Source organism: Phyllobates terribilis, unplaced genomic scaffold, assembly GCF_046119375.1.
Source record: "Phyllobates terribilis strain yellow unplaced genomic scaffold, ASM4611937v1 Scaffold_2__4_contigs__length_985480577, whole genome shotgun sequence".
Classification (NCBI taxonomy): domain Eukaryota; kingdom Metazoa; phylum Chordata; class Amphibia; order Anura; family Dendrobatidae; genus Phyllobates; species Phyllobates terribilis.
In genome coordinates, this window is record NW_027362762.1 from 871,212,882 (window position 1) to 871,231,529 (window position 18,648).

The window sequence follows — 18,648 nt, forward strand, 5'->3', positions numbered from 1 at the left end:
TTAATTTTGCTTGGAGCGATATAAAATAGATATTTGAATGCATTTCAGGGGTATGAATAATGGGAAAGAGTATATTCAACCTGTATCATTGATTCTAGGGAACGTGGTAGAGAAAAGTTTTCCTGTATTGCGGGGAGAGAATTTACCCAGTGATGTTAGGGTTAAAACCTCGAGCACTTCTCTGTGTAGCGCTCTGTATCTAGGAGACTGCTGTGATGCCGCTGACGTGGAGACACGAATGGTTGACGTGGCCACATAATATTGGTCTGAAGAGAGACCGCGAGTGGTTGACTGCGGTGCGGGTGCATTAGGGAGGTAGGCGGAGTCTAGTTTATTTAAGCTCGGCGTTCGTGCTGCCGGCTGCGACTCGCATCATGGCCGGAAGGATTAGCCTCTGTGCTGCCTTATAAACAAAGCACTGTGATATTAAAACCTACTGGTGTATATGAGCAAAATGGTATAGTGCAGTGACTTTGAGCCCTAGTGATGACTGAATAGCATAAAACCCCATACTCTAAAAAAAAAGGAGGGGTGTTGATCAACATGCTATAGAGAATAGTTAGTTGAGGAGTGTAGTAAAAATTTAACTGAACACTCCATAGATAGCATTCTTGTAGTGTGTTGGCAAAGTGCAATGATGCACATGAAATCTCACACTAGGGTCTGCGCTGTATATATTTTTTAATAATATTAGTATCTGCTCTGTTCCTGTTATAGGGAGTTGAATGGATAGACTGATTACAAGCATGGTGGATGATTAAAAGATACATTTTTAATGTCAGAATAAAAGTTACATTTTAATATTGTTGTTCACCACAGTCAGTAAACCTGAGCAATTAGTGAACATTATAATTTTGAGTTTATTAGGTCCTCAATTAGTAACCCATTAAAGTGGATCTGTCCACAAATTTGCAATGCAAACCACATACATTTTTAATATATATCTTGGACCTTTTGAAGCTTCACTACTTACTTTAAAATACATGCCAGAATAGCTTTTGAATATTTTGTCTTCTAGCTGGACCCATAAAATGCTCATTTTATTATCAAGATTATACTGATATCCTGATGAGTATTTTCATAGTAAGTGTCAAAGATCACAGCCAGGGGGGTTAAGCTGAACCCACCATGCTGTTACCTTTTTGTCACAAACAGCCCTTTGCTGCCCTCTATCATCAGGAAAATTACGCAATTGCCCCACGATTAACGGGGGAGGTTGCGGATGTTTCCACTGCTAGGCCTGTTATTGGACAAATAGCAGTGAGCGTATCGTATATACACCTCCGATGATAACGCACGGAATATATGTATATACCCCTGGTACGGTCACTGCAAGCGCCACAATAACAAAAGTAACTACACGCTGCCACCACCAATCGTTTATACAGGTCGATTGGACAACTGACAGCGTATGGCTTCGGGTGCGTTTTAAAGAACAAAAGGAATAGAACTATTACATTTTACATTTAATCCAGAAAGATAGGCAGTGTGTATAAAAAATATACAAAAGATCTTACAAAGGGAATAAAACAATACAGCATATACAATTACATAAAATAAAAAGTATTAACAAACGAAACTTACTAAACGCTGGTCACAGAGATGAATCAGAGTTTAGATGGAAGCAATCTGATTGAAAAACATCTGGTTAACATGGATCAAAGATACACAGGTATGTAGCTTCCTTAGCATTGAACACAGATCTTAATTTGCCTTGTCTTTGTATCAGCACCTAAGTTACACCCACTCATAACAGGGCTGGTCATGGGATGCGGCTTCAGTTTCAGAAAATTATGAGATTCCCAACATTCACAATATCTTAACTCCTGAAGATCAGAGGTGTTCAAAATCAACGTCATATTTTTTTTTTGTGATTTTACCTTTTCATAGATAGGAAGCATGGCATGGCTGTTGTCAATTATCTGGTCACTATTGATGTGGGGCTGATTAGCATGTCTCACAGTTTCAAAAATATATGCATATTCTTCCCCTATTAGTCCTGAAGTTGAAAATGTATGTGTCATCAATATTGGATCTATACAAACCCAATATTCATAATTTTCCACAGGTGCAACTGTTTAGTTGCAGATGTCCAGTTTCCTCTGAAGAGATGAAGAGTTGCCTCTAAAGGTGTTAAATTTTCTCTTTCCTGCCTCTCGAATCTACAAATCTCAGTCTTTCTGACTTCTTCCCACAATAGATATCCTCCTTTAATTACCTGCCCATGGCAGGGAGTCTGGGCTTCAAAATGATTTTTAATTAGTTTTGTCACTTCTTAGCTATCACTAATTTCCTTTACCCCTTATGTCAACTGTGTAATTCAATTTCAAGGAGGGTTTTTGATTGTAATCTCTTTCTCCTTCTGGAGATTCTATGTACTTTAATTATTTCTATGACAGTAAGTACATCAGACTCTTCAGGTCAAAGAGCTCTACAAAATAAATGACGCAGTTTGCACTTTGACATCTGGTGACAGATCCTCTTTATAGTATTCTTGTCAGTGATATCGGAAGATTAGTTTGGAGCCATTATGGGATGCACATGGTCTTACTTGACTGCTGTTATGGGTCCGGGTGGTGGAACCTCTGTGCTTCGGTGCAAGTAGGGACCAGAGGGGCGTGACTAAGTGTCTACTCGGCCTGACCAAGGTCGCACGGTGGCTCAATCGACTCCGTGAACCAGGGAGGGACCGTGCAGAGGAACCAGGTGCCACTCTGGGACCGAGCTTGTGTGAGAGCAGGTGACTCCCATGGGTCAGGTGTCAGGAACTGACCAGTACAGCGGATGCACATGGCAGGAAGGCTGACGGGTGGTCCGGATATATAAGCAGGCTGGTTCGGCAGATAGCCAGATGGATGCTCCGGGTAGGCAAGCTGGCGGGAATGACAGGTAACAGGCAGGTGCTCCAGGTAGGCAGGCTGGCATGCACTACAGGTAACAGGCAGGTGCTTCCAGGTAAGCAGGCTGGCGGGCAATGCAGGTAACTGGCAGGCAGACTGGCGAGGAGGACTGACAGGCAGACTGGTGGGCAGGACTGACAGGCAGCGGGACCTGAGGGCTGAAGCAAGTGTTAGCACACAGAACAACAACCTTGCACAGGCACCTCCATATTGGAGGGGGTGCTTTAAATAGGGGAAGTCCTCCGGCCATTGGCCGGGGACTTTTTAGGACGGCGCGCTGCCTCTTTAAGAGGGAGGGAGTGCACGCGTGCCCTAAGCACAGAGCCCGGGAAGCTGCGCGCAGTGCCACAGTAGCTGCAGGATAGGAGCCAGAAGATGCCGGACCAGGGCAGTGGCGGTGAGGGGAACGGCGTCTCTGCCCGGCAGGAGGCAGAGACGCCGATGCTACAGCTGCCATAAAAGTCTATGAGCCCTTTACTGTACTTTTGCCACTGAATTCATGAGGTATAAGGAGATTTATATGGAATCCAACATAGAAAAAAAAAGGTGCTGATTTGTGCCTGCTCTGCTTTTGCCACTGGGAAGCATCATGCCTTTGTTGCTTGTGACATGTGAGAGTGACAATCCATTTTTTTCCCTGGGATTTTTGTTGCTGCTCTATCAGGGAGCTAAGAAGTTAATTTTGGTCTAGGTTTTGGTCACTCATTCCTGAAAGCTGTGGATGGGGCAGTCAGCTATTTAAACCCCTGAAGCTCTGACTCCACTGCCAGCCAGTAGCATTGCTGTGCTGATGTACACTGTTGTGCTGAGCTCCTGTTTGTTATTCTGATTATTCCCATTCTTTGACCTCAGCTTGACTTTTGACTACCTGCTTGCTTTACTATTTTGTCCCTGATGTGACCTCTTGGATTTGACCCTGCTTGACGACTCTCCCTACCTCTGGTTTGCTTCTTCTGCAAATGGCAGCCTTTCAATGGAAGCAATTCATTAGACCCCATTTTAAGACCAGATCCCTGTACAGGGGTTAAGCAGTTTAGGTCAGGGTATTTCTGAAATCTGCCAGACGAGTGGTTTGTGCTAAGTCTTAGTGATGAGTGAGCACTAAAATGCTTGGGTACTCGTTGCTCGGGTCGAGCAAATTGGAATACTCGGGTGCTCGACCTGAGCAACGTGCCCAATGTAAGTCTATGGGAAACTCAAGCATTTTTCAGAAGGCTCCCCCCGACGGTCTGCAGAGAGCCTAAAAAAATTGCCCAAATCAACGTGAACAGTGATCAAATGACATTGGAATAGCATGGGGAAGACCCCTGGAAGCATTTCTGACTCCCAGGTCACTGCTGTCAACAATGTTGTCAGAGTATTACGCCACTTTAGGGGCTCACAATAAAACATACAAAAAGGAAACCAAAATGGATTTTCCTGGGAAATATGTTAAGGAACATCCTTTCCAGGGTAATTACTTGTGTATAAGGCAAAATAAGTAACCAAAAACAAAAATACTCCTCCACACCTTAGGCTATGTTCACACGTAGTGTTTTTGATACATTTTTGCACTTTTGCATTGCTTACAACCAAGACAAATGCATTCACTGGGAAATATCATTTTAACATTTTGCAACCTTATCTGGCCATGTGGTGTGTGACACATCATCAGATACATGCATACAGTGCTGAAAAACATGGGAACGGCATGGGGAAGACCTCTGGAAGCATCTCTGACTCTCAGGTCACTGCCTAAAAGTGTGCCCATCATAAGTGATCGTTGGCGCATGCAAAGATGCCTCTGGCCATGCACCTGTCATTGCAGACTGGCAACAATCACCGTCCACGTCCTTGTCCCAGTGCAGCGTTCAGTTGTCCCTACCCCATTCCTTGGAATGCAAGTGCAAGTATGCAGCCAGCCACACACCCACCCACAGGCTGCAATACTATACTGCCAAATTTTTGACAGCTGCTTGCACTTGAAATGTGGCCTTTTAGGCTCGTGGAGGCGGAAGCTGTCCACAATCTTATGGCAGCGGCGACCGGGTGTCCATACTCGGTCCCCAGCCGCCACTATTTCTCCCGGTATCATCTTCGCCTTCCACAAGCACGGGTCCCACAACATTACCCGTGCACTCCCCAGAGTTGTATTTCACCACAGCCATATTCTTTAGCTTGGTGAAAGGACTTGGGAAGCCATATCTACCCAGCTGTCATTCCTCCCAGGAAGTCCTCTAAAGCTGCTTTCACTTGAAATGTGGCCTTTTAGGTTCGTGGAGGTGGAAGCTTTTCATAGCCTCATGCCGGAGGCGGCCGGGTGTCCATACTCGGTCCCCAGCTGCCACTATTTCTCCCGGTATCGTCTCCGCCTTCCACAAGCACAGGTCCCACAACATTACCCTTGCCTTCCCCAGTGCACTCACTGGGAAGGACCGCCTAACCACAAACACGTGGACAGGTGAATGTGGTCAGGGACGGTACGGAGCCAGTCCACAGCTTTTTTTGCTGAGTTGTATTTCACCACAGCTATATTCTTTAGCTCGGTGAAAGGACTGGCATAGAGGGAAACCGTATCTACTCTGGGTGTCATTTCTCCCAGGAAGTCCTCTAATGTAGCTTGTTGCAGAAGCAATGGCAGCCCGTCAAACATCAACTCGCACTTGTCGGTGGTGCTTTGACACACAAACATCTCTCTTTGCACATTTAATTTCATGACTACAGAGTTAGGCAATGGACTGATCTGCAATGCAGTTTGAGAAATAACATGCATAAGCAAGTCCGATCCACATTAAAGAAGCAGCCATAGAAGGTGAACATTCCCCCACACTTTTCTTAGCCAGGGCTGCTTCTCGGCAGGGATGGACGGACCCATCAGAAAACCGAAGACTCCTCCAGTGGGCCCTGGCTTCTCCTTCATGAGAGTTCATAGTGCCTAGGTGAGGCCATGATGATGATAGTGACCACTATCTGTTTAGTTTTCTGTTATTTGGAATGTAAGCGCAAGTATGCAGCCACCCACCCACCCACAGGCCGCAATACTAAACTGCCAGATTTCTGGGCAGCTGCTTGCACTTGAAATGTGGCCTTTTAGGCTCGTGGAGGCAGAAGCTTTTCACAACCTCATGCCTCGTGTCCATACTCTGTCCCCAGCCTTCACTATTTCTCCCGGTCTCTGCCTTCTATAAACACGGGTCCCTGAACATTACTGCTGGTACTTTTCTGTGGGAATTTGCTTGCCTCCTACCTGCCTGGAATATTTCCAGTAAACTATGGTATGACACCATGGTATTAGCACTGCCCCCAGTGCCAGTAGAGAAGCCATACCCAATTTCCTTCTCAGGAATTTTATTTGGTAGACTGAGTGGCTGCCCAAATATATTAGTTTCTCACAAAGGAGCTGAAGATAGAGTGGCAGTAGGTGCAAGTTTCATCAGCCTGTTAGATATTAGAGGGTGAACGGCAGCACATTGGATCAGTGGTTAGCACTGAAGCCTTGCAGCGCTGGGATCCTGGGTTCAAATCCCAGCAAGGACAACATCTGCAAGGACTTTGTATGTTCTTCCGTGTTTGCGTGTGTTTCCACATCAGTGAAAAAGCAGCCATAGAGTGTCTGGGAACCTTCCCACACACTTTTCTTAGCCATAGCTAACTTTGCAGCTGCTATGGGGCTCTTGAGCGGGAGAGAAAGGTGAGCCCTCAGAATCAAATCCTCTGGTGGGCACAATTGTTTTTCAATCTGGAACAGCTTCTCAGCGGGAGTTGTATTTCACCACAGCCATATTCTTTAGCTCGGTGAAAGGACTGGCATAGAGGGAAACAGTATTTACTCCGGCTGTCATTTCTCCGTCTCCAGGTTCCGCCCATTGTCACAAACGACCATGCCTGGCTGTATGTTCAGCGGTGAGAGCCAAAGATCAGGCTGCTGTGTTACAGCTTTCAACAACTCTGCAGCGCTGGGCGGTTTGTCACCTAAGCATTAAGCATGTTATCTTCAGCACAGCCTGTTGCTGCTTGGCCAAGGCAGTGCAGCAGTGCTGTCAGCTTGTGACTGATGTGTTCATTTCGGAGATGGAGGAGGAGGTGCAGGAGCTGAACAATGTGATTACATTGAGGTTACATTGGGGACACTGGTTTTTATACTAAAGAAAGATCCTATTGTTTTGGGCTTTTTTATATTGTTTTTTAAGACAAATGTGCATTCACCGGGACATGTCAATTTAACATTTTACAACCTTATCTGGCAATGTGGTGTGTGACCCATCATCAGACACATCCTGTTTCATTGATGATGGAGGGACTCTGAAAGTCATAAAGCCTATTTTTATAGTGCCATCAGGCGTCCCTTACTATTCTTAAAAGGCCAGCAGTCGGCCCTCGCTATTGTTAGAGAGCCATCTGTCGGCTATGCTTTGTTGCTCCCATTATTAACAAGTGGGTCTCCTATACTGCTATTGCATATGCAGTGACTGCAAAGGCTGCCAAAAATTCGGATGCAACCCAATTCCCCTTTGAAGAGACATAGAGGAGGGTCTCAGTAAAAAAATGTTCCCATTATAAAGGAGAGGGTCTCCTATAGTGGTAATGCCCATGCTGTGACTGCAAGAGCTGACAAAATTTGGGAAAAACCCGACTAACAATTTAAAGACACATAGAGCAGGGCCACAGTCACGAGTACGACATGTTCTCATTAGAAAGGAGAGAGTCCGCTATACAGTTATAGGGTATGCAGTGAGTCCAACGGCTGACCAAATTTAGGAAAAACCCCAATAAGAATTTAAAGACACATAGAGCAGGGCTACAGTAACAAGTACGACATGTCCCAATTAGAAAGGAGAGGGTGTGTTATACAGTTATAGGTTATGCAGTGAGTCCAACGGCTGACCAAATTTAGAAAAAAAAACACTAACAATTCAAAGACACATAGAGCAGGGCCACAATAATGACAAATTCCCACTAGAAAGGAGAGGTTCTCCCATAGAGTTGGCCTTTGCAGTGAATGCAAGGGCTGCCAAAAATTGTGAGGCACGCCAATGCCCCTTGAAAGGGACTTAGAGGGCCTCATAAAAAAATGTTCCCATTAGAAAGGAGCGGTTCTCCTATACTTGTAATGCCCATGCACTAAGTGTATGGGCTGACAAACATTTACCCCTGGGGGGTATACATGAACATACTGTATAATTTTATTTTTTTTACAGTCATGATAAACACCCTTTAAAAAAATGATGTGGGTGTTGCATCACGGACCACGCTCATCCTGGTGATATGGTGGTGGAGGATGAGGATGAGGAAAAGGAGGAGGACAAGAGCAAATAGCCAAAATCAGGAAGCGTATACCCAAGTGTGGGGGTGAAGAGGGGCATGGGAATACAAGTCCCAAAAAAAGACACTGGATTTGAGTTTATGTTACGCTGCTATCATTCGGTGGTGTTGAGAAGTCTGGCCCAATCCAGCCCTTGTTAATTTTTATAAGAGTCAGCCTGTCAGCTTTTTCAGTTGACAGGCGGATGCGCTTATCAGTTATAATTCCAACAGCGGCACTAAAAAACAGCTCCGATAAAACGCTAGCGACAGGGCAGCCCAGGACCTCCAAGGCATAGAAAGCCAGTTCATTCCATGTATCCAGCTTGGATACAAAATTATTATGAGGCAGAGAGGAATCACGGAGGACGTTGGTACGGTTGGCAAGGTACTCTCTCAGCATCTTCCCAAACTTTGCATTCCTTGTGAGAGTACCCCGCACCTCAGGGCCTGTGCGATGGGAGGGTCTGAGAAAACTGTCCCAGAAATTTGACAGTGTTCCCCTGCCTCTGCTGGATTGCATTTGTGTCTCTCTCACCTGTACTCCTTGGTTGTCCAACAAACTGTGACCTCTGCTGCCAGCATTTTCAGATGGGAATTTTTTAATAGTTCCGCAACAAGGACCTTCTGGTACTGCCCCATTTTTGTAGACCTGTGTGCCTCAGGAATAAGAGATATAAAGTACTCCTTGTAGCGTGGTTCTAGAAGTGTCACCAACCAGTAATGACTGTCACCCAAAATTTTGAGAACGCGTGGGTCATGGGAAAGTCAGCGTAACATAAACTCTGCCATGCATTCCAGACTATTAACAGCTATCCATGTCCTCACCAAGAGGATGACTGACCATGCTCTCCTCCTCCTCCTCTCTGTCCTCTGGCCATCCACGTTGAACAGACGGTATGACAGTTGTGCAGGTAGTACCGTCTATAGCGCATGAAACTAGCTCCTGTTCTTCCTCCTCCTCCTCCTCTTCCTTATTGTCACCCAATCCACGTTGGGATGAGATGAGGCTGGGCTGTAATCACCCTGTATGGTTCCTTGCTCCATCTCATCGTGCTCCGCCTGCAATGCATCCTCGTTGATTGTGAACAGAGAGCATTTCAGAAGACAGAGAAGCGGGATGGTGATGCTAATTATGCCATCATCGCCGCTCACCATCTTGGTGGAGTCCTCAAAGTTTTGGAGGATGGTACATATGTCTGACATCCATGTCCACTCCTGAGGTCTTATGTGTGGAGTCTGAACTGAATATCAACCGCCTTGTTAATGCTGGTACTCAACAACTGCCCTCTTCTGCTCACAAATCCTTCCCAACATCTGCAGTGTAGACTTCCAATGCGTGGGAACATCACACACCAGTCTTTGAGCTGGAAGCAGCAAACGCTGCTGAAACACGACAAGGGCAGCGGAAGCTGTAGGTGACTTTCTAAAATGGGCACACAGGCAGCGTACTTTAACAAGCAGATCCGGAAGCTCTGGGTAAGATTTGAGAAAGGGCTGAACCACGAGGTTAAGCACATGGGCCAGACATGGTATGTGTGTGAGCTCGCCTCGCCTCAGAGCTGCCACCAGGTTCCTGCTATTGCCGCACAGGACCATGCCTGGCTGTAGGTTCAGCGGTGTGAGCCACAGACCTGCCTGCTCTTTCAGAGCTGTACACAACTCTTCAGCATTGTGCGGTTTGTCACCTAAGCATATTAGCTTCAGCACAGCATGCTGCCACTTGGCCGAGGCAGTGCTTCCAGCTTGTGACTGATGTGGTCATTTTGAAGATGGAGGCTGAAGATGAGGAGGAGGCTGAGGAGGATGAGGTGCAGGAGCTGTAAACTGTGGGGGCAACCCTGATTGACCTAGGGCCCGCAATCCTTGGTATCGGGAGGACGTGTTCCGTCCCAAGGTCCGACTGGGTCCCAGCATCCACTATGTTAACCCAGTGTGCCGTCAGCGAGATGTACCATCCCTGCCCTCAAGCACTTGTCCACGTGTCCGTGGTTAGGTGGACTTTTCTGTGCACTTTTCCATGTGTCCGTGGTTAGGTGGACTTTTCTGGTAACCGCGTTGTTGGGGGCACGGCTAATGTTTTGGGACACGTGCTTGTGTAATGCGGGGACAACACACTGGGAGAAATAGTGGCGGTTGGGGACCGAGTACCGAGGGATGGCCGCCGCCATCAGGTTGTGGAATGCTTCGGTCTCCACGAGCCTAAAAGGCAACATTTTGAGCGTAAGCAGTCGTGAAATGTGGGAATTTAGTACTGTGGGGCATTGGCTGCATTTTTGCGCTTGCATTCCAAGGACTGGGGTATGGACAACTGAACGCTGCACTGGGACAAGGACGTGGACGTGCTTCCTGATGCTGCTACTTGAGAGTGTGCAACGACAGGTGCAGTGCAGGAGGCATCTTCGCATGTACCATGGACAGGGGATTGGCTTGCATGCACAACAGCAGAAGAAGCAATGATGCCACCTGCAGACACTGTTCCTGGACCCTGAGGTTCGGCCCACAAAGTCGGGTGCTTTGCTGCCATGTGCCTGATCATGCTGGTGGTGGTCAGGCTGGTCGTTTTGCCACCCCTGCTGATGTTGGTGTTATGATCTGCAACAAGTACTAAGGAAAGAAAGGGGAAAGCTATCCCTACAGTAAGACTAAGCTGAATCCCTAAAATGTAGCAGGCTGCCTGTTCCTTGCGAACAGACCCGCCTTAGTCCTCGGCTAGTCTGAACAAAGACCTATAGCATGAAGGAAGGAGTCCCTAAAAGAACTAAGGACTGGAAGAAAAATGGGACACCTCCTGAACAGAGAAGATTGTTGCAGAACACAAAAGATAAACTGACAAAAAGGTACTAGAGGTCCCAGAAGGACTAAGCAAACTGACAGAGATAGGCACAGTAGCACCTGGCTAGCAAAACAGTCTAACAACACTGAAGTCCAGCAAAGCCAAAAAGGGCGGAGCTGGAATATAAAGGCAGATGGTCACGTGACCTCAAAACACAAGATGGAAAAAACAAACAGGAGGGTTCTAACAGTTGGCCTGGCAGGTGGTGCAAATGGCCATTTTGGGATTATCGGCAGAGTCTTTAAAAAACAACCAGACTTCGGAAGACCTAACAGTTGTACTGGCAACTTCCTTTGTGTTAGTGTTACGGGGAACAGTTGCCTGCCTTCTTTCTGTGGCCACCACACTGCTTCTTCCTGCCCGTTGGGGTGCTCTGCCTCCCGCCCCCTGTGTGCTGCTCTCCTCGCTTTGCATGTCCTCTTGCCAGGTTGGGTCAGTCACTATATCATCCACCGCCTCGTTTTCCTCTTCCGCACTCTGGTCCTCCTCCTGACTTTCTGGCAATTGTGTCTCATCATCGTCCACTTCTTGTGACACTTTCCCACCGTCGCCTTTGTGTGACCGTGGCTGCTCAAATATTTGGGCATTGCTACATGCGAGCTTCTCTTGCCCCGCTTCAAGTGGACCAGGCGAGAGGCCCGAATCTATAAATGGAAAAGTGAACAGCTCTTCGGAGTGTCTAAGTGTGGGATCAGTTGTCTCTGGGCACTCGGCATGGTGGGAGGAAGGAGGTTCAGGGTGAGTAATATGCAGTCCAGACTCACAGCTACTGAGACTTGACCGTGTGGAAGACAAGGTGGTGGTTGTGGTGGCTAAGTGACTGGAAGCATTATCTGCTATCCAACCAATAACCTTTTGACACTGCTCTGGGTTCAATAGTGGTGTTCTGCGGTCTCCTATTAATTGGGACAGGAAGGTTGAGCGAGAAGATGTGGGTGTTTGTTGTGGCACAATTTCAGATTGCCAATGGCCTCAGCCTCTGCATGCACCATCATCACCATCACGTCCAGTTTTCCATCCCTTGCCCCGTGCCTTGCCCATTTTAAATGGAGGACAACAATATCTTCCACACTCACAACAAATGACTGAATTTGGAGCGAACTTATATGTGATCCGTGGAACGGACAAACCACAGTTTTAAATACCTGGCCTGTAGGTAACTATTTTGAACAGCAAACTGTTGTCAATTGCTTCACTGACACATTGAACATTTTTTTAATGGAGGTCAGAAATGGCAGTATTTTCTGAAAACGTATATGTGATCCGTGTGGCGGAGAAAACACGGTTTTCAATACCTGGCCTGTAGGTAACTATTTTGAACAGCAAATCAGTGTTAAAAACTTTGCTGACACACTGGAAAAAAATTTAATGGAGGCCAGAAAGGACAGTATTTTCTGAAAATGTATATGTCATCCGTGTGACGGAGAAAACACAGTTTTAAATACCTGGCTTGTAGGTAACTATTTTGAACAGCAATCTGATGTCAATTGCTTCACTGACACACTGAAACTAATTTTTAGTGGAGGCCAGAAATGGCAGTATTTTCTGAAAAAGTACAGTATATGTGATCCGTGTGACGGAGAAAACACAGTTTTAAATACCTGGCCTGTAGGTAACTATTTTGAACAGCCATCTGGTGTCAATTACTTCACTGACACACTGAAACAAATTTTTAATGGAGGTCAGAAATGGCAGTATTTTCTGAAAACGCATATGTGATCTGTGTGATGGAGAAAACACGGTTTTTAATACCTGACCTGTAGGTAACTATTTTCAACAGCAAACCGGTGTCAAAAACTTTGCTGACACACTGATAAAAAACATTTAATGGAGGCCAGAAAGGGCAGTATTTTATGAAAATGTATATGTGATCCGTGTGATGGAGTAAACACAGTTTTAAATACCTGGCCTGTAGGTAACTATTTTGAACAGCAATCTGCTGTCAATTCCTTCACTGACACACTGAAATTTTTTTTTAATGGAGGTCAGAAATGGCAGTATTTTCTGAAAACGTATATGTGATCCGTGTGACGGAGAAAACACAGTTTTAAATACTTGGCCTGTAGGAAACTATTTTGAACAGCAAACTGGTGTCAATTGGTTCACTGACACACTGAAATTTTTTTTAATGGAGGTCAGAAATGGCAGTCTTTTCTGACAACGTGTATGTGATCCACGTGACGGACAAAACACAGTTTTAAATACCTGGCCTGTAGGTAACTATTTGTAACAGCAATCTGGTGTCAATTGCTTCACTGACACACTGAATCAAATTTGTAATGGAGGTCAGAAATGGCAGCATTTTCTGAAAACGTATATGTGATCCGTGTGACGAAAAAAACACAATTTTAATACCTGGCCTGTAGGTAACTATTTTTAACAACAGTCTGGTGTCAATTGCTTCACTGACACACTGAAACAAATTTTCTTAATGGAGGTCAGAAACTACAGTATTTTCTGAAAACGCATATGTGATCTGTGTGACGGAGAAAACACTGTTTTTAATACCTGACCTGTAGGTAACTATTTTCAACAGCAAACCGGTGTCAAAAACTTTGCTGACACACTGAAAAAAAAAATTGAATGGAGGCCAGAAAGGGCAGTATTTTATGAAAATATATATGTGATCCGTGTGATGGAGAAAACACAGTTTTAAATACCTGGCCTGTAGGTAACTATTTTCAATAGCAATCTGGTGTCAATTGCTTCACTGACACACTGAAAAAAATGTTAATGGCGGCCAGAAATGGCAGTATTTTCAGCGCACTTATATGTGATCCGTATGAGGGACAAACCACAGTTTTAAATAGCTGGATTTTTAGCCCTGTAATATGGAAAGGACCTGGCTGTATTCTGCACTGCCAACAAGCAAATGACACAGAAAAACTGTGTTCTCTGGATTGCTTTTTAAGCAAATAATGAGGATTAAGATACCAAATAAAATGATTCCTGGCCCCTGAGACCTGGGCCTATTTCTAGAAATATCTAACAGCAGCAGACAGATCTGGAATGGAGCCTCTTGTGCTATGTGCACTGCAGTCTGCTATATACCCTGCCTGCCTGCCTATATACACTGCCTGCCTGATATCTTTGCAGATAGATTAGTCCTCAGAAGGACTGTTTGTTGAGATGAATATGTGTCTCTAATATAGTTTGGTACACCTACACTAGAAACAAGCAAATCTCTTCCTAGCCCAGCAGCAGCTCTTCCTACACTGTCAGAATCCGGAGTGACTGTGACGAGCATGGCGGCGCCAGGTCTGATATAGACCTGATGACGCTGTGCGGCTAGCCAATCACTGTAATGCCACAACCAACATGGCTATGGCATTACAGTGAGTGGCAGACAATCCCTGCATGTTCATTGGCGCTCTAAAGAGGGCCAAACATGAAGGGAGGAAACCCGAGCTCCCGCCGAGCAACCCCGGAAATACTCAGCGAGCGCCGAGCGTCTCGAGCAGTGAGTTGCTCGGGCGAGCACCGAGCAGTAGCGAACATGCTCACTCATCACTACTAAGTCTCTCCAAGGCTGCCATTTTGAGCCTGTGGCCTTACAGTCATGACAATGTCATTGTCAATCAGCCATTTATGTTCAAAGATATTTTTGCTTAGAATTATTTCTTAAAGGGATGTGATTCTCTACCTCATTTCTTTAAAGGAACATTTGATAAGGATACATTCACCCAGGTCACATACAGTGGCAACCAAAATTTTTGCATTTTTTTAAAAGTGTGATTACTTCTGTCTGGTTGTTGTGATGCCATTTCCCTGGTGATGAATTGAAAGTGCATATAGCTGTCATCATGCAAGACCTTAATTTTAATGGTATGGTCATTTAATTAAAGAAAACTGACGGCCAAAAGTTTTGCATTTACTATTTATTGATCATAACATAGAGAGTAATTCATTCTTTACAATGCCATAACTTAGTATTTTTAGCATAACCTGTTGCTTTAATTACTGCACCACACTGACGGGGCATTGATGTCACTAGGGTATTCGAGACATCTTGCTCCATTCCATTTGCAAATCTGCAAACAATTCATCTTTACTGCTATGGGTGCAGGCCCCTACTCATCACCCTAACTCACCCCAAAGGTGCTCTGTAGGGTTTAAATCAGGTGATTGGCTTGACCATTGCAACAGGCAAACATTTTTCCTTGCTAACCAATTTTTGACTATATTGGATATGTGCTTATTATCATTGTCTTGCTGGGATTTCCATCCCCTGCCTACTTTGGTTTTACCATGTGGCAACATTACATTCTCCAGTATATCCTTGTACATGGTAGCATTCATATTTCCATCAATTCTATGCAGATTGCCAATGGCAGATGCAGAAAAACATCCCCAAAACATGACATTGCCATGACCATGTTTCACTGTAGGTGTTTGGTACCGTACATCATTACGTTTTCCAATTGGACGGTATATATAGTGTTTGCCATCACTACCAAACAGATTAAACTTGGATTCCTCTGACCACAACACCTTAGACCAATCTGTCTCTTTCCATTGGCCGTGTTCTTTGGCAAACTCAAGTCGGACCTTTCGGTTCTTTGCGGAGATGAAAGGCTTCTTGACTGGAACACGTGCATTGAACCCTACTGCTCTTAGCCGTCGCACCACAGTTTAGCGACTCACTTTGACCCCATATTCTCCGTTCATTCTGTGCGAAATCTGTACAGCACTTTTATGGACATCAGATACTGGCTTTTTCTTAATAATGTGATCAACTCTGGAGTAAGTTTTCCATGGTCGTCCACTTCTAGGACTGTCAGCTGTTCCATAACCTTCTTTTTCTTTCTTTAATATACGTGACACTTAACTCTGAGAACAGTTGATTTCCATAGCTACCTTTTTGGGGGATTTTGACTGAATTCACTCTCAGAATAATAAGCTTCCTGACATCTGGTGATAAATTTGGCTTTGCCTTTGCCATGTTTTAACCTAAAAACACACACACATAAAAAAAAAAATTTAGGCAAAATTTAACTGCACTTAACAAAATATGCAAAACATTTGGTCCAGTAAATGTTGAAAACTAATACATAAAGAGATAAAACAATGTCAAACACAATTTTCGTCCTTATAGCTGACAACCATTTGCATCTAGTTTACTAAAATTACCAGAAAAATGGCATCACAACAACCAGACAGAAGTAATCACACTATTAAAAAATGCAAAACTTTTGGTCGCCATTGTATAAAGAAGGTTTATTATACCCAGAGCAGATTGTCATACATCTACACTATGTCAACTTATCCTGTGGATTCTCCAATGGATTTGGGTGAAGGAAGGTCTCATAAAAATCAATGAGGTTACAATGTTCTAAAAATAATCAAATCAACCGCCCTTTTCCTAATTCTTATGTACGGTGCCAAGCATCACAATTTTAAGATAAGATATCCAGCTATTATCTTCACGATGTGGAAAAACAGCACATTCTACCTCGCTTTAATTGGATACAGTTTCTTCTGTACTTTTTAATTTTATCGCATACAGGAGGTCATGCATATCCTGTATATGGCTGCAAAAAGATGAATAAAATATCATTTTCGTAATTCTACACTTCAAAGAGAAGGGATCAATTTTAGGATCAATTTGAAATCAAAGTGAAGGGTGCTGAGGGAGAGGGCGTATACTGGACGGAAATTGATGTTAGTCTAAAGATTTCATCTGAAAAATTGAAGTATACATTGTGAGGCAGTAGCGGGGATCGTATACGAGGGACGGTATATATCCCCCAGAATGTGTACAGAGACCTATTAAACCCATTGAAGTGCATTGCAGTCACAGACACACCTGCGGCTGCAATACAGGAATGAAGGTGGGCATTGACATGATCAGGCTATCTGGCTAAGGCAGATTAGTATAACCCGGCAGGGCCTTCATTTCTTGGAGGAGGCTACAGGAAGGCAGTGTGGCGGCCACCTCCCTCCAACCCGGGTTTTCCAGTGGCTCTTGCCACAGGTCCTTTAAAAACCCTGCATTAAGGATTAGTGTTGTTCAGTGTTGGGACCTGCTAGGAGTATAGCAGGAAAGCTCGGAGGGCCTGTGTGTAGCTGAACCCACGCCTGGGAAGGCTCTGCACCCATCAGGCTCTAAGCTGCCCAGCGCGGCCGTTGCTCACGGCAACTGTTATTTATGGACTTATGTTAACCCGGTTGCGAAACAGAGGACTTTCTGTTTACCCGTAAGTTGCTGAATAAAAGCTGTTTATGTTGGACTTGCTTGGATCACTGCCTCAGTTACTGCACTGTGTGAACACCGCCGCCTTACAACATTTAAAGCTAATAAACTTATAATATGAAAAAGACTCCCTGCATTGGTAAGTGTAGCATCGGTGTCTCTGCCCCCTGCCAGGCAGAGACGCCGTCCCTCTCACCTACCCGCTCCCCGCGCGGCGTCCTCCTGCGCTCCTCTTCCTGCTGCCGGCGCGCGCAGCTTCCCGGGCACTGTGCTTAGGGCGCGCGCGCGCTCCCTCTCTCTTAAAGGGGCCGCGCGCGCCGTCCTAAGGAGTCCCCGGCCAATAGCCGAGGGTCCTCCCATATATAAGGCACCTCCTCCAAAATGGAGGTGCCAGAGCAAAAGTTGATGCACAGCATACTTACCTCTGCTTCAGCCCTCAGGTCCAGTTGCCAGCCTGACTACTGTTCTAGTCCACCAGTCTGACTTCTCTCCAGCCCGACAGTCTGCCTTCCATTCTACCCGCCAGTCTGTTTATGGGCAAGTCCGCCTGCTTACCAGGAAGCACCTGCCTGTTACCTGCCTGCTACCTGCCGTGCCTGCTAGCCCGCTCACCTGGGAGCACTCGCCTGTTACCTGCCTGTTACCTGATAGCCTACCTGGAGGCTCCTGCTGGCACTTGCCGTGACCACCCGTCTGTTAACCTTGAGACTTCAGCCGGCTTGGCCGTCACTTGCCGTAGCCTACCTGGAGGCTCCTGCTGTCACTTGCGGTGACCACCTGTCTGTTACCTAGAGACTTCAACCTGCTCTGCCGTCATGTGCCGTGACCACCTGTCTACTATTCAGAGACTTCTGCCTGCCTGTTGTGTCCATCCGCTATACCGGTCAGTCCCAGTCTGCTCACCCGTGGGAGCCACCTGCTCTCTTACAAGGTCGTCCCCAGAGAAGCACCTGGTCCCTCTGCTCGGTGTCTCCCTGGTCATGGAGTCGTTAGCCGCCGTACGACCAGGGTCGGTCTGAGTTGATACTTAGTTACGCCCCTCTGGGTCCATCCTTGCACCGCGGCACAGAGGTTCCACCACCCGGATCCGTAACAGTTTGCTCGGGCCATGGAACCCAGTGGCCCCCAGGCTCCTTCGCTTGCTGACCTGTACCAGGAGGTTTCTCGTAAGAGATCCCAACAGGAAACCATCCTGACCTACCTGTGGTCTGTCAACACTCGCCTGGACACGCTGTCCGTACCACCTGTGTCCGACCCTAGTCGAGCAACACCCACTCCGGCAGCGCCGCTGCCCACCAATACCACGGCATCCAACCCAGGCCCCCGGCTTTCTGCACCTCCTCGTTTTGGAGGCGACCCCGCACTAGCTCAGGGTTTCATAAACCAGTGCACCCTGCACTTTGAACTCTTGGCACATCAGTTCATCTCCGACCGGGCCA